This window comes from Camellia sinensis, chromosome 1, assembly GCF_055761805.1.
Source record: "Camellia sinensis isolate YWXY chromosome 1, ASM5576180v1, whole genome shotgun sequence".
NCBI classification, from domain to species: domain Eukaryota; kingdom Viridiplantae; phylum Streptophyta; class Magnoliopsida; order Ericales; family Theaceae; genus Camellia; species Camellia sinensis.
Window position 1 is genome coordinate 10,174,645 of NC_138961.1, and position 15,627 is coordinate 10,190,271.

Genomic DNA, 15,627 nt, shown 5'->3' on the forward strand with positions numbered 1-15,627 from the left:
TCATTCAAAATTTAGGTTTGAATCTTTATGGTTGTTTGTTGGGATTAAATATATTTTTTAGCGTTCAGAGCGTGCGAGAGGCTTTAACTTTGGCCTTACCGGAAGTACGGTGAGATTCTCTACAAATGTATTATGGATGCTAAGAAGTAATACTCCCTAACGGATATATGAAGTAGTCTATTTACACATCTATTTTCTTGCAACCAAAAAAAAAAAAAAAAACCACAAAAACCATAAGGAATAAACTATAAAATATGGAATTTTATTATATACACCCTCATATTGTATACATTCTTAATTATATTATTTTCTTCTTTAGTCATAATTAATTTTTTATTTAGTTATAATCAATTTTTTTATTTAATTATGATATTATTTTGAGATATTTGACTATACCTTTTTAAGGTTTTGTTAATTATAATTTAAAAAATATAAAATTATGTCTTTTATAATTATAAAATGCATATGGTAGGAGAAATCTTTCCCACAAAGTATTATTCAAAACTCAAACATATGGAGAAATGTATACCTAATTTTCCTTTTTTAATAATGGACACAAATTACCAACACCCTCTTGAGATTTGATTAAAATACAAATTTTTCCTGAGGTTTGAAAAATTATATTCTGCCTCGTAAGGTTTATATTTGCATAACAAATTGCCCCTCAAAATTTATATTTGCATAACAAATTACCCCTCATTTGTTATGCAAATATAAACTTCAGGGGGTAATTTATAATTTTTCAAACCTTAAGAAAAAATCTATATTTTAGTCAAATCTTGAGAGGGTGTTGGTAATTTGTCCTTTAATAGGGGTATTTGTTTAGGCTTTTTTGAACCAACTTATAGCTTCTAGCTTTCGAAAAGTTATTTTGGACTGTTTGATTAAACTTATTTCAAACAGTTTATAATTATAACAACTTATTTTAATTCAAAAAAACTGATTCTGAGAAGTTGCTCACCTCTTACTTTTGATTATCAGCTTCTATTGTGGATATGTTAATTTACAGTTATACTCTTAAATTTTTTTATTTTTTTAAAATTAGAAACAGACCCAAATAGACTATAGATTATTATTATTTTTTTTTCTAAGAAATGTAAACAAGTAGTGAATAGTAAAAAATAAAAGTTAATTGAAAAAGTTACTTTACAATTTATTTAACAAACACTACTCAGCAACTTAAATCTATAATTCAAAAGTTACACTAAATAAATTAACAATTTCTAATTAAAATTATAATTTATAATCTATTAAATTATAATTTATAATCTATTTTAATAGTTACACCAGCCAAAAACTAATGGTTAGTGCTTTGGGAATATATATATATATATACACTACGTACGGAGGCCCAAGCCGGGCAAGTCACGTATTTTTTTTAAAAAAAAATTCAAATTTAATTTTTTAATTTTAAAGTAGTGTTTGTTTAATGAAAGAAATATATATTGGAATAAACTTTATGGTAGTATTTGTTTTGAGAGATTGAGAGGTGGAATTAAACTTTTAGTCCATTCATTTGTTGTTTGGTTCAAAATTTTTACACTGAACTATTAGTCCCAAATCTATTGGATTATTGTGTCCCGAGAGGTGAGACACAAATGAAGGGATAAAGGGATATGGGATTAGGTGGTGAAATGACCATTTTGACCTTCTATTATTTAATTATGTATTATATTTAATAAAATTCAGTAAAATTTAAATGTCTTAATTTAAAAATAAAATAATTTTATTTAGTTTTTATTGATTTTTTATTTATTTAATTTTTTAAAATAATTTTTTATAGATATTTTACTGATGTTTTATTTTAAAATTTTGTTTATATTTTATTTAATTTCATTATTTAAATTTTAATAGATGTTTTATTTTAATTATTATTATTTTAAAAATAAATTTATTTAAGATTTTAATTAAAAAAATAACATATATTTTTATTAATATTTAATATATTTAATTTAAAAAAAATAAATTTATTTAATTGAGTAAAAAATAAAATAAAATAAATTTTTATTTAATCTAGTTAAAAATAATTAAAATATTAAAGATGTGTTTAATATTGTTATACATAGTAAATAATTGAAAAAGATAAAATAATCATTTGAACATTTATCCTTCTATATAATATCTCAAACAAACGTAGGATTCATATCATATCCAACTAAATAGTCTTTTTCTGACATTTAATCTTATGACTAAACAAACATAGGATACAAATGCAGTCTAATCAAATAATCTGGGGACAATGTATTCTAGGACTAACAGTCCGATGGATTCCAATCCTCCTTTATTCAGTCCGTCCAAACAAACACACCATATATATTTATATATCATTTTATTTTACTTATAATATTTTTTATGAACTCTTATATTATATTTGGTTAATTAGAATGAAATGGAATAAAATGATTATGTGCCTTTATTACAACTTTAGTTATGAGTTCGGATTCGCTAAAGTAATTTTAATTTTTTTTTAGTTGACTGGTATTTAATTATACAAAAATTAAAGTTAGAATAGTCAAAAGTTAAGAGTATAACAACTATACAAATAATCACTTTAGCATCATTTTTTTTTTAAAAAAAAGGATAAATTACAAATACACTTATTGAGATTTTCTTAAAATATGGATCGTCTCATATGGTTTGAAAAATTACAATTTATCTCACATTGTTAGAATTTTTTATTTAACATAATTAATTGAAAAAATAAATTTTCTAACTGTTCTCCTATATAATAATAAAATGACTTGAATTATTAATTGAAATAAAATTTTGTCATTATTAAAGTTGTTAATTGGCTTGATAATTTATTAATAAAATAGACTATTTGTTATTAAATTTAAAATTTCAAGGAGTGTAATATAATTTTCAAAACCACAAAAGACAATTTGTATTTGAAGTAAATTTTAAGGGGTGTATTTGTAATTTATCCAAAAAAATCCCAACTTTTTCACTATTAAGCTAATTACAATTAACCCAATTTTCTTACATAATTTCCAAGAGCCCACCACTCAAATTAATTCACCAACCAAACTAAAATGGACATAAAGATATTTTAAACTTTTATTTCTACTTTTTAAAAAGATAAATTTATATGAAAATGATGAATATTTTTAATTTTTTTCATCACCAAATAAATTTTAGTTTTTTACAAATAAAAATTTATTTCTAAAAACAGATTTTAAAAATCAAATCAAATGAAGACTTTAACTCCATAATATTTGTGGTCCTGGCTATTACAATGACTACGAAAAATATGTTGTGATCTAGGGACAAGTTTGCATGTGCCTGTACTTGATATTATTAGTAAAAATTACAAGATTCAGTACTTCTTGTTAAAATATTAAGAAATAATTTGACTAGTGTCAAATAATTAGTGTAAAATATTGCTCCTAGATCACAAAATGACATCTACAAAGATTATCCTCAAAATAACAATATATATACATATATATATATATATATTTTTTATTTTATACTGTAACGAGTTAAAAAATAATTTTGACACTTCTATAATTGAAGTTGTTCTTATGATAGAATAACAATATGTAATTACTTTTAGTTTCTTTTACCTTCAAATGTAATCTTAAGAGAACTTATTAAAGGGATCATGAAACTAAGTACAAGTCTCATTTTAATAATCTAAATTATTCTTTTAATTGAGCGGTGTTAGCCTTAAAGGGAATACTTGCTTTAGCTGGCTTGAAAAGCTAGTTAATTTTGTTCCCTACTCAATCGTTACTTGCCTTCTTTGCCCTTTGATTTTAATAAGTTGGAGTGCCTTCGCTCCATTGCTTAGGAATGGTATGTGGCGTGTTAATGTATATTAGCTTTATCATACTTATCTATATTGTATTGTAAATATATCTTATATCTCTCTCTCTATCTCCTTCTATACTTATCTAGGTTTCTTTACAACCTATAAATACAAGCTTCTTCTATTGTATGTAATTCAATTCAATATATATAAAATACACAGTTTATGTAGGACAATCTTCATTGTATTTAAATAAATTAAATTCTGTTGTGTACTAAACAATAACCAGAATATAAAGAAATAAAGGAAACGAGAGAATTTGTTTGATTACAAAAATCAAACTCGAAATAAAAATAAATAAATAAAAACAGATTTTATTTTGTTACAAAAATAAAATTAAAATCTGATTTAAATAAATAAAACAAAATAATAAATTAAACAACTTACTTGATTAATTTCTTTAAATAATTATCTGATCAAGTCCAGTGTTTGACACTGTGTCCTTAAGACAGATTCGTCCTCTCCACGGTGCTTTCAGAATTTGGACGTCTATCTCCCAGGATAAAATGATCTACTACAAACAATAGCAGCACTACAAATTGTTTGCCTAATGAACACACTAAGTGTTTATACTCTCTCTGACAAGAAAATAATGCAGCAAAATGAAGAGGATGTTTGCAGAATTATGAAGGACGAAAATTTTTAGTTCTAAAATCCAAATGAGGGCTGTCCTATTTATAGATGTAATGGTGGCTGTAGGTTTTGAATTGAACAGGTATGAAACCTGTTGGTTTTGAATTTCAAACAGATTTGAATCTGTTGGATTACAATTCAAACAGATAACAAAAATGGGAAAGGCCCTATTTGGGTGTACAGCAAATCTGGACCAGTTTAATTCTGGTTTAAAAACGGGAAGAGCCCTGTTTGGATGTACAGTAAAACCAAACCAGTTTAATTTTGAATTCTGAATTTTATTTTACCAAAAATAAAATTAAATTCAAATGTTTTTTGCCTAAAAAGATTAATATTGAGCCGAACAAGCCCAACCCAACCACACACCACGTACCCGCTCCCAAGTCGAGGCCCAACCCAGCCCGTCCAGACGGACGGCGGCAGCGACGCGCGCGCGCGCATGTGGTGATTTTTGGGTCCAATGGGTCTAGCCCATTTTGCCCATAACCTCTCCCTCTAAAACACTTGGGTACCCCTTAGGGCACACCCAAGTACCAAACCCAAACCTTATAAACCCATTCAAAACTTCCCACCAAATCAATGTGGGACAAGCCATTTTACAACCTTAAGGAATTTCTACCAAAACTCCATTTTCATGGAGCACACTTTGGCTTCAATTTCTATCACGACCCAAACCCGGCCCTATGTGTTTAGCACCGTAACCGGCCAGTAATCCGAGATTACCAAAGGCCTGCTTAACAGTAGCACAGTAAAACAGAGTACAGGGCCTGGCGGAAGCCAAAACAGTAAAGAAACAATGTCCAATGAGCTGTGACAGTCTGTATGCAAAAAGACTTTTCATACGTATATACACAAACAATACAGAACAGTATGCACAATATATACAATCATTCAGAATAGGGACTTAATCCCTATATAACAGTACAGTAAACATTCAGTCTATACAATCCACTCGATTATTACAAAACAGCAAGACAGTACAGAAGGGGGAGTCCTAAAACACCCCTAAGCCTTAGCATGATAGGCTTAGAACCTCGCAGTGAGGCACGGTAGTTGGCTGGACAAAACTGGAGTGACCCTGACACTCCTAGCCGCGATCTGGTGCCTGAACACCTACATATATATATGAGCAGTGAGCTAAAACCCAGTGAATAACATAATGCGTAAAGAGGTTAAGAATGAATGTCCTTACAGTAATGAAAACAGTTCATTAAATCAGTATTTCAGTCGTTCAGTCAGTACAGTCATATGTGGTACATCCATTAGCATAACAGTACAGTAAACAGTAGGCCTTAAAAGACCGAGCAGTAAATGATGGCCATCAGTCAGTAACAGTAGTGGTTCCAACAAGGGAACCGACAGAGATCTCTGTAACAGTAACAGTAAACAGTAGGTGCTAAGGATGCCACAATACAGTTCAGAATATAGGACATACATTCATTCAATTAACAGTATTTAATTCAGAAACAGTACAGTTCAGTTGTTCAGAAAATAATCATTTTTGAACATATCTTTACACAATCGTTACTCACAGAGTTTGGGCTACGGTATGCTAGAGCGTGTCTCCCCAGTCGCCAACCCTACACAGTTAACAGATTGAACACACTAAGCTACACAACTGGGAAAGATAATAACTTAATCCCTGATTTGCCTCGGTGTGTTCTACATCTATATCCTCAATAAAATGTCTTAAACTAGGCCTAAGAATGCCTAGGATGAGATGAGGATGCAAAGATGTGATCAGAAAACAGTTTCAGGAGTTTTCAGAAAAACAAAGTCCCGCTCGAGCTCAGGTTTTCCCGCTCGAGCGGTCATGCAGCAAAGGTACACGCTCGAGCGTCAAATATCCCGCTCGAGCGTACTGTAAAAGTACTGGATGGGTGAAATCTCCGCTCGACGGACGTTCGACTCTCGCTCGAGCTTGAGACACATGACTCCGCTCGAGCGCCCAATCCTCCGCTCGAGCGGACTGTAAAACAGTGTAGAGATACTGGATGCTCGGATTCCCCGCTCGAGCGTCACTAGCCCCTGCTCGAGCGGAAGTGCAGAATCTGGAAAACCCAGATTGCACCTCCAAGCTCAAACCAAGTTTTAACAACTCAAAACTCGACCTCTTGGGCTGAATTTCCAGAAAACATTTGTAAACTCATAGAATAACATGGTTCAAAGCTCAATTTTGAGAAATCAAAGCCCAAGGGTGTTTAATTTAAATCCAATTTCAAACCATTTTTCAAGAACAATCCTCAAACATGACATGCATGATCTTTAAATAACTTTCAAGCTTCAAGACATGCTCTAAAGAGCCAATTGATTCCAAAACAAGATGCAAACATGGCCTACACTCAAAACATGGACATGCATGTGACAATTTGCCATGAACTCAACTCAAAATCCAACAATACTAACATGCATGCATGAATTAAGCTATAATTCAACATGTAAGAGCCATAACTTGGCTCAAGGCTTCAATTTGCCATAAATCATGCAAGAATTTACTTAAACACAAGAATAAGGAAATGAAATTCTACCTTAAGTCTTGAATGCAAGATGAACAAGCTCAATCTACAGGTGAACTCAAGTCTCTCACTTCCTCTCTCTCTAAATTCGGCTGAGTGCTCAAACAAGGCTGAGGAAATGTTTTGATTTAAGTGTATACAAGGCTCAACATGTGTGGAGTAGTGGCCACTAAGTGGTCTAATGGTAATTAAGTCCAAAACTTGCAATCCATCAATATTTAATCTAATTTAATCATACCTAATCAGTTTTCAGATAAATTTACCATAAAGTCACATTAATTATGAGGATCATAAAACATCAATCAATTCTCGGTTCGGCCACCGATAAGGCCTTCAATTAGCAGTTGAAACATAAAACGTGAACAGATCAAATAAACAATCAAATAGATAGACTACAGATTAACATACATACTCGGTCAATTCAGTTTCAGTTTTCAGTCAGTCAGTTCAGTACTTTAATCAGTTCAATTAGCAGTCATAATCAGTTCAGTTTAGTGGTAATCAATGTTTATCGGTAAGCAATGGGGAGGGTTATTACAGTCTCCCCTCCTTATAAAGAGTTTAGTTCTCTAAACTCGAGTTACCTTCGTTCTGGAAGAAAACAGGATTCAGTGGAAATAGTTCAGGATATCTTTTAGCCATGTCCTCTTCCCTTTCCCAAGTGGCATACACGCCACCGTGGTTCTGCCAGTCAACTTTTACCAGCGGGATTTCTTTGTTTCTCAGTTTCTTGATCCGTCTGTTTACAATCTGTATAAGCCGTTCCTCATAAGTGTAGTCATCACTCAACACTACACGAGTAGGCTCTATCACATGAAAAGGATCCCGGAGGTAGTCTCTCAATATGGAAATGTGGAAGACATTATGCATATGCTCCATTTCAGGAGGAAGCGCAACCTGATACGCCACCGGATTGATTTTCTCAATGATCTCATATGGTCCGACGTACCTCGGTGCTAACTTGCCTTTGACTCCAAAACGAGTCTGGCCTTTCATCGGTGTCACTTTCACAAATACGTGATCACCCACTTCATACTCTCTGTCTCGTCTTCTGACATCAGCATAACTCTTCTGTCTGCTCTGTGCATTTTTCAATCTCTATTGTATCAGTTTCACTTTCTCAGTTGTTTCATATACAATCTCAGGCCCAAGCAAAGGCCCGTCTCCAACTTCTGCCCAGCAAATCGGAGATCTACATTTTCTGCCATACAATGCCTCGAAAGGCGCCATACCAATACTCGAATGATAGCTGTTGTTGTAGGCGAATTCAGCCAATGGCAAATGGCTTTCCCAGTTTCCTTGAAAATCAAGGACACACATTCTCAGTAAATCCTCCAGAGTCTGGATGGTCCTTTCTGACTGGCCATCTGTCTGAGGATAATAAGCACTACTCAGTCTCAGTTCGGTACCCAATGCAGTCTGTAGGCTTTGCCAGAATCTCGATGTAAACTTCGAATCCCTGTCAGAAACAATGGACACAGGTACTCCATGCAGTCTCATAATTTCATCAATATAGAGCATAGCCAATTTGTCCGCATTATAAATTGTCTTAACAGGTAAGAAGTGAGCAGATTTAGTCAGTCTATCAACAATAACCCAAATCGAGTCCATACTTTTATTGGAGCGAGGCAATCCCACAATAAAATCCATGGTGATATGCTCCCACTTCCATTCCGGTATTGGTAAGGGCTGCAATAAGCCTGCGGGCCGTTGATGTTCGGCTTTAACTTGTTGGCAATGAAGACATTTAGATACAAAATCGGCAATTTCTTTCTTCATTCCCGGCCACCAGAAATTCAATTTCAGATCTTGATACATTTTCGTATTCCCTGGATGGATAGAAAATTTTGAGTTGTGGCCCTCTTGCAGAACTCTTCTTTTCAGTTCAGTATCGTTCGGTACACACAGTCTTTCTTGAAATTTCAGTACATTATTCTCAAATTTGAATCCCGGTCTCGGTTTAGATTCTCTTTCTTCGATGATCTTCTTCAGGAAGTCATCTAGTTGCTGTTTCTCTTTAATTTCTTTAATCAGTGCCGGTTGAGCAGAAATAGTGGTTAGGGTTCCACCTCGTTTTCGCAAAACAATTTCTATTTCAGATTTTTCAAGGTCACGGAGGAACTCTTTCTACCCGGTAAGCAAACAGGCTAAATTTCCGATTGATTTCCGACTCAATGCATCGGCAACGGTGTTGGCTTTTCCCGGATGGTACAAAATCTGTAGGTCATAGTCTTTGATCAGTTCTAGCCATCTCCGCTGTCTCATATTCAGTTCTTTCTGTGTGAAGAAATATTTTAGGCTCTTGTGGTCGGTGTATACTTCACACGTTGCCCCATACAGATAGTGACGCCAGATTTTCAGTGCAAATACTACTGCAACAAGTTCCAGATCGTGGGTCGGATAGTTTTTTTCATGTGGTCTCAGTTGTCGGGAAGCATAGGCAATTACTCTCCCATTCTGCATTAAAACACACCCCAAACCCTTATGAGAAGCATCACTAAATATGGTAAAACCATCCGTACCTGAAGGTAAGGTAAGAACCGGTGCAGTCACAAGTCGAGTCTTCAATTCTTGGAAAGCTGATTCCCTTTGATCCGTCCAGTCAAATGATATCCCCTTCTGTGTCAGTTGAGTTAATGGTAAGGCAATTTTGGAGAAATTTTTGACAAATCTTGTATAATACCCGGCTAGTCCCAAAAAGTTTCGGACTTCTGTCACATTTGTTGGTCTAGGCCAGTTCACTACAGCTTCAACTTTCTGTAGATCAACAGAAATTCCGTCTTTGCTAACAACATGCCCCAAAAACATAACATGGTCAAGCCAAAATTCACATATAGACAGTTTAGCATACAGTTTCTGTTCTCTTAAGGTTTGTAGGGCAAGTCTCAGATGATGTTCATGTCCTTCTATACTCTTGGAGTAAATCAATATGTCATCAATAAATACAACAATAAAATTGTCAAGGTATGGTTTAAAAATTCTATTCATAAGGTCCATAAATACAGCTGGTGCGTTTGTGACTCCGAAAGGCATAACTAAAAATTCGTAATGTCTATACCTCGTTCTAAAAGCAGATTTATCAATGTCATCTGATTTAACTTTCAACTGATGGTATCCGGATCTGAGATCAATCTTCGAAAATACTTTAGCACCCTGTAACTGATCAAACAGGTCATCAATACGCGGTAACGGGTATTTATTCTTTGCAGTTACCTTATTCAGTTCACGATAGTCAATACACAGTCTCAGTGAGCCGTCTTTCTTCTTTAGATTTTTTATTCTTTACAGTTACCTTATTCAGTTCACGATAGAATTCATCCTAATGTTAGATAAAGTTTTGATTTTATAATTAGAATTTTTTTAATCCATGCATGTAATGTAATTTAAGATTTTATTTAAATTAAACATATTTTGAAACATCTATGATTATGAATTAAGTTGAGGTTACAAATTAAGTTAAGTTTAAGATTATGAAAATTAGTTGGAAAATTTATAAGAATATAAAATTAGTAATTTTGATGTCAATTTCATACATGTGAATGATTTTATAAGGAGTTTATGACTTTAATTTCATGATTTCAAGGAAAATAGAAAGAACTCGAGGCCAATTTTATGTGATTAAAAAAAAATGAGTTAAAACTAAATTTGGATAATTGGAGCATGATTTTGAATAAATAATTTTTAATTGAGAGTGTTCACTAAATTATACAATGGTTCTCCATATTTGTGTACCAAAAATACAAGTTTTGAGGCTTGAATATCAAATCTGAACTTCAATTACAATTCTGGAAATTCCAGAATACACACTGTTCACTCGAGCGTGAAAATCGAGCTCCCAGAAGTTTATCAAAATTTTACAGTCCGCTCGAGTGACCAAAGTGGCGCTTGAGCGAAGACCCTATTTTCAGCATATTTTGGAAAATTACATTTAGTTCACATTTTTATTCTCATCTCTTTCCAAAGCATTCTAGACATGATTTATGGCTCAATAAAGATTAATAAGCTAGAAATCAACATTAATTAGTTGATTAAAAGAATAAGTCCTCGTTTGGGAACATGCTAATTTAGTAACTTTTTTGCTATTTGGCTAAAATATGAGCTAAAAAAAACTAGCATGTTTGGGATGACTTTTTGACTTTTTATGAAAAGATGTGCAAAAAGTAGAGAGAAAAGAGAATCTTTGACTTTTTGGTATGGGTTGTTGGCTTTTTGGCTAATTTAGTAACTTTTTGACTTTTTAACTAAAATGGAGGGTTCCCAAACGAGGATATGTGAAATAAGAATCCAAGTAAGAATTGGTTTATTCAAAAAAAGAATGATTTAGTAATGAAAGGATATGTGAAATAAGAATCCAATTCATTTGAATAAAGGAAGAATACACGTGTAGTAGAATCTCGAACTACTTAGACAGAAAAAAAAAAAAGACAAGAAAAGTCAAGCTTGATCAAGGAATTGATATTGTGTTTCGATGTGTATATGTTATGGGTTTGTGTAGGTCGCGCACTATCATTCGCCTGGTCTATCTGAATTGTCTGTATTATCTGATCTGCTAGTAGAGCCATCTGTGAGTAACACTGTTGTAAAGATATGTTCAATCGTATTTATTTTTGATTGATAAATCATATTGTTTTCTGAAATGATACCTTTTATCGTTTGAATGATGATCCTATTTTGAACTGTATTCGTGGCATCCATAGCATATTGCTATTGTTATTGATATTGTTATTGTTATTGTTACAGAGATGTCTGTCAGTTCCAATTCGTGGAACTATTGTTATTGTATGATGGTCATCAATTGATTGTTCGGTCTTTTAAGACCTAGTGTATTGTTGCTATTGGATGTACCACGTATGACTTAATGAATATGATGGATCGACTTGATCGAATTGAATGATTGATTGACAAATGATATTGATTGAAAATGTTCTAATGCTAATTGATTGTTTTAAAGACGGTAAGGACATCATTCATAACCCCTTTATACAGTTGTTATTCACTGAACTCTAACTCACAGTTTATTGTATATATGTAGGTAGTCAAGCACCGGAGCAAAGTTGGCGGCGTCAGCCTAAATTCGTTTTGTCAAGCCAACCTATTGTGCCTCACCACGAGGTTCCAAACTGTTATTGTCAAGGCTTTGTTTTGGATGTGTAGACACCCCATTTTTGACCGACCTTAAGACTCAGACGTCACCGATTGAGCACTTGGTGATGTTGCATAGTGTGCTCGTTCAGAAGTTTTAGAGTCGCGGCCGTGAGCCCTGCCTCCGGACTTCCGAACCTTCTTCTGTGCCTTGTCTCGGTTTGCGAACCAGACTCGGTTTTCTCTGTTTCTTTTCCTGAGGGGAGGGAGAGGTCCCGTAGACCATCTCTCAATGTCCGTAGGCTACATTTGGTGGCCGTAGGCTATTTTGCCCATTTCGGAGTCCGGTTCCCGGTTTTCGGAGCCGTCAGGCCGTGTGCCTCGGTTCGGGACCGCTTAACCATCTCCTATTGCTCTAATTTTTGGCATACATCTTATTTCATCCCTTTTGAGGGACACTGGGGGCTAAGAAACCCACTTCGAGGTTGAATACCATTTTCGGTGCTTAACAGCCCATTTTCGGGACCCCGAACTGCGTGTTTTGGCCCCGGAACGTCCGTTTTGCAACGGTTTTCGTTCATTTTTGGCTGGTACCTCTGTTTTATCACAGGGAAGGTCACTGAAGGGTGAGAGGCCAGCAATTGTTGCAGCAACCAGTTATCTCTCTTCCGGAGCCTCCCGGCGCCCGTTTTTCGCACTTCCGGGCTAATGTTGAATACCTTGGAGCTAGTGTTGCCAACTTTCAACCACATATCTGTGATCTACACATCTGAGAGGCCCCTAAAAGTTCATGGCCGGCCATTAAGGTCACCTGACCCTTTTGACCCCTTTCTTCCGGGCTAATGTTGAACCCCTTGGACCTTTTTTCTTGAACTTTGAACCACATATCTGTGATCTACACATCTGAGAGGCCCCTAAAAGTTCATGGCCGGCCAGTAAGTCAACTTGACCCTTTTGACCCCCTCTTTCCGAGCCATTGTTGAACCCCTTGGGCCCACTTTCTTGGAATTTCAACTACATGGTTGTGTTGTACACACATAGGGGTACCTCTCCAATATCTGGCCGGCCAGAAAAGCTCCTTGACCCTTTTGACCCCTAGCCGGCCGGCTAGGGGGTGTGGCCGGCCGGCCACCTCCAGCAAAAGTGAGAGGCCGGCCGTGTTCCTCGCACTGTGCACTTTCCAACTGTTAGGCAATATCCCCCAGATATTTTTTGTATCCGGGGGATATTTTGAGGGGGAGTTTTCCTCTCCATCTCCCCCACCTTTTACACCCCCTTTTGGCCATTTTAACCAGCTGATGGCCTCCTCTACAAGGGTTAGAAAAATTATCCTTCAAAGCTCCATAGCCATCTCCATCTTCTTCTCTCTCAATTCTCCAAAAAACCCTAACCCCCTAACCATCATTCCTTCTACACCACCAAGCTCTACCACCACCATCTCATTTCCAGCAACAAGGGAGGATTCTTGAAGGCTAAAGAAGCTGCAAATCAACCCAAGAAGCAACAAAAGCTTGGATCTTCAAGGGTAAGTTACACTTTGATCCTTTTGAACCTTTTCCTTGATCTATTTCTAAGCCTCATTTCTTTTTGGTTTCAAGCTTCGGCTCTAACTGAAAAGGACCATATTTTGAGCTCATCTTCACTTCTCATTAAGGGCTCAACCATGTTTGAGCCCTCCATAATACACTTCCTTCATTGATCATCTTGTATGTCATGATTTTGCATGCTATCTTTGGCCCATGAGCAATCTGTTTTTGAGCATGTTATAAACTGATATAAGGCTTATTTTGAGCCCCTCTTCAACATTGGAGAAGGGCTCAACCTTGTTTGGTGTTTCCATATGTCACTTGTAGTTATATCCCCTATTTGGCCCTATTTTTGCATAAATTAGTAGCCCTCTTTGCTTCTGTTTTTGGACCTTGGTTCGAACTAAAAGTGGTCTTATTTTGGCCTATACTTCATGTTTCATTCACAATTTTTTTCTGTTTGGTGATTATTTTATATACTTCATGTTATAGCACCTTTTGAGCCTCGTTTCGCATCACATTTTTAGCATGTTTGTATACTGATTTGAGGTCTGCCATATACTGTAAATGTTCATATTTTTGGTCCATCTTCAGTGTTGTAGAAGGAAATTTTTCAGTTTGAGTTTTGCTTATACCACTTGCCTCATTACCCCTCTTTTGGCCCCTATTCTTGCATGCTATTTTTCCCTTACTTATACTTGCTGTTTGGCCATGTTTATAACTGTGAAAGTACATCTTTTGGGACTGTCTATCTTCTGTCTTTGCATTGCATGTCCATATTGTACATGTTTGGCATAGCTATAGGCCATTTCGGGTGCCTAATGTCGCATTTCGGGACATTTCCTTGCATTTCATGTCATTTCGCTTCATTTCGGGGCTGTTTTCCCCCATATTTTAGTGCTGAAATTCCATTAGTATGCTTGCATATCATTTTTGCCACATTTCATCGCATTTTGCATTGCCTCGGTTTGCGTGCCCGTGTGCACGCATTTCGAGGCACCTCATTTTCTGCCATCGGCATCCTATGTGAGTGTGGCTGAGGCTTACTCATGTTGGTATAAGTCCATATCATGTTCCATATCATTTCATCGCATTTTATCATCGCCTCGGTTTGTGTGCCCGTGTGCACGCATTTCGAGGCACTTCATTTTCTGCCACCGGCATCCGATGTGAGTGTGGCTGAGGCTCTCTCATGTTGGTATAAGCCCATTTGTCATTTTCATGACATTTTCATATCATTCTAGCATTGCCTCGGTTTGCGTGCCCGTGTGTACGCATTTCGAGGCACCTCATTTTTATCCGCCGGCATCCGATGTGAGTGTGGCTGAGGTTCACTCATGTTGGTATAAGCCCACTTGTCATTTCCATGTCATTTCATCACATTTTAGCATTGCCTCGGTTTGCGTGCCCGTGTGTACGCATTTCGAGGTACCTCATTTTTATCCGCCGGCATCCGATGTGAGTGTGGCTGAGGTTCACTCATGTTGGTATAAGCCCACTTGTCATTTCCATGTCATTTCATCACATTTTAGCATTGCCTCGGTTTGCGTGTCCGTGTGCACGCATTTCGAGGCACCTCATTTTTATCCGCCGGCATCCGATGTGAGTGTGGCTGAGGTTCACTCATGTTGGTATAAGCCCACTTGTCATTTCCATGTCATTTCATCACATTTTAGCATTGCCTCGGTTTGCGTGCCCGTGTGCACGCATTTCGAGGCACCTCATTTTTATCCGCCGGCATCCGATGTGAGTGTGGCTGAGGTTCACTCATGTTGGTATAAGCCCACTTGTCATTTCCATGTCATTTCATCATATTCTATCATTGCCTCGGTTTGCGTGCCCGTGTGCACGCATTTCGAGGCACCTCATTTTTATCCGTCGGCATCCGATGTGAGTGTGGCTGAGATTCACTCATGTTGGTATAAGCCCACTTGTCATTTCCATGTCATTTCATAGCATTCCATCATTGCCTCGGTTTGCGTGCCCGTGTGCACGCATTTCGAGGCACCCTATTTTTATCCACCGGCATCCCATGTGAGTGTGGCTGAGGCTCACTCAT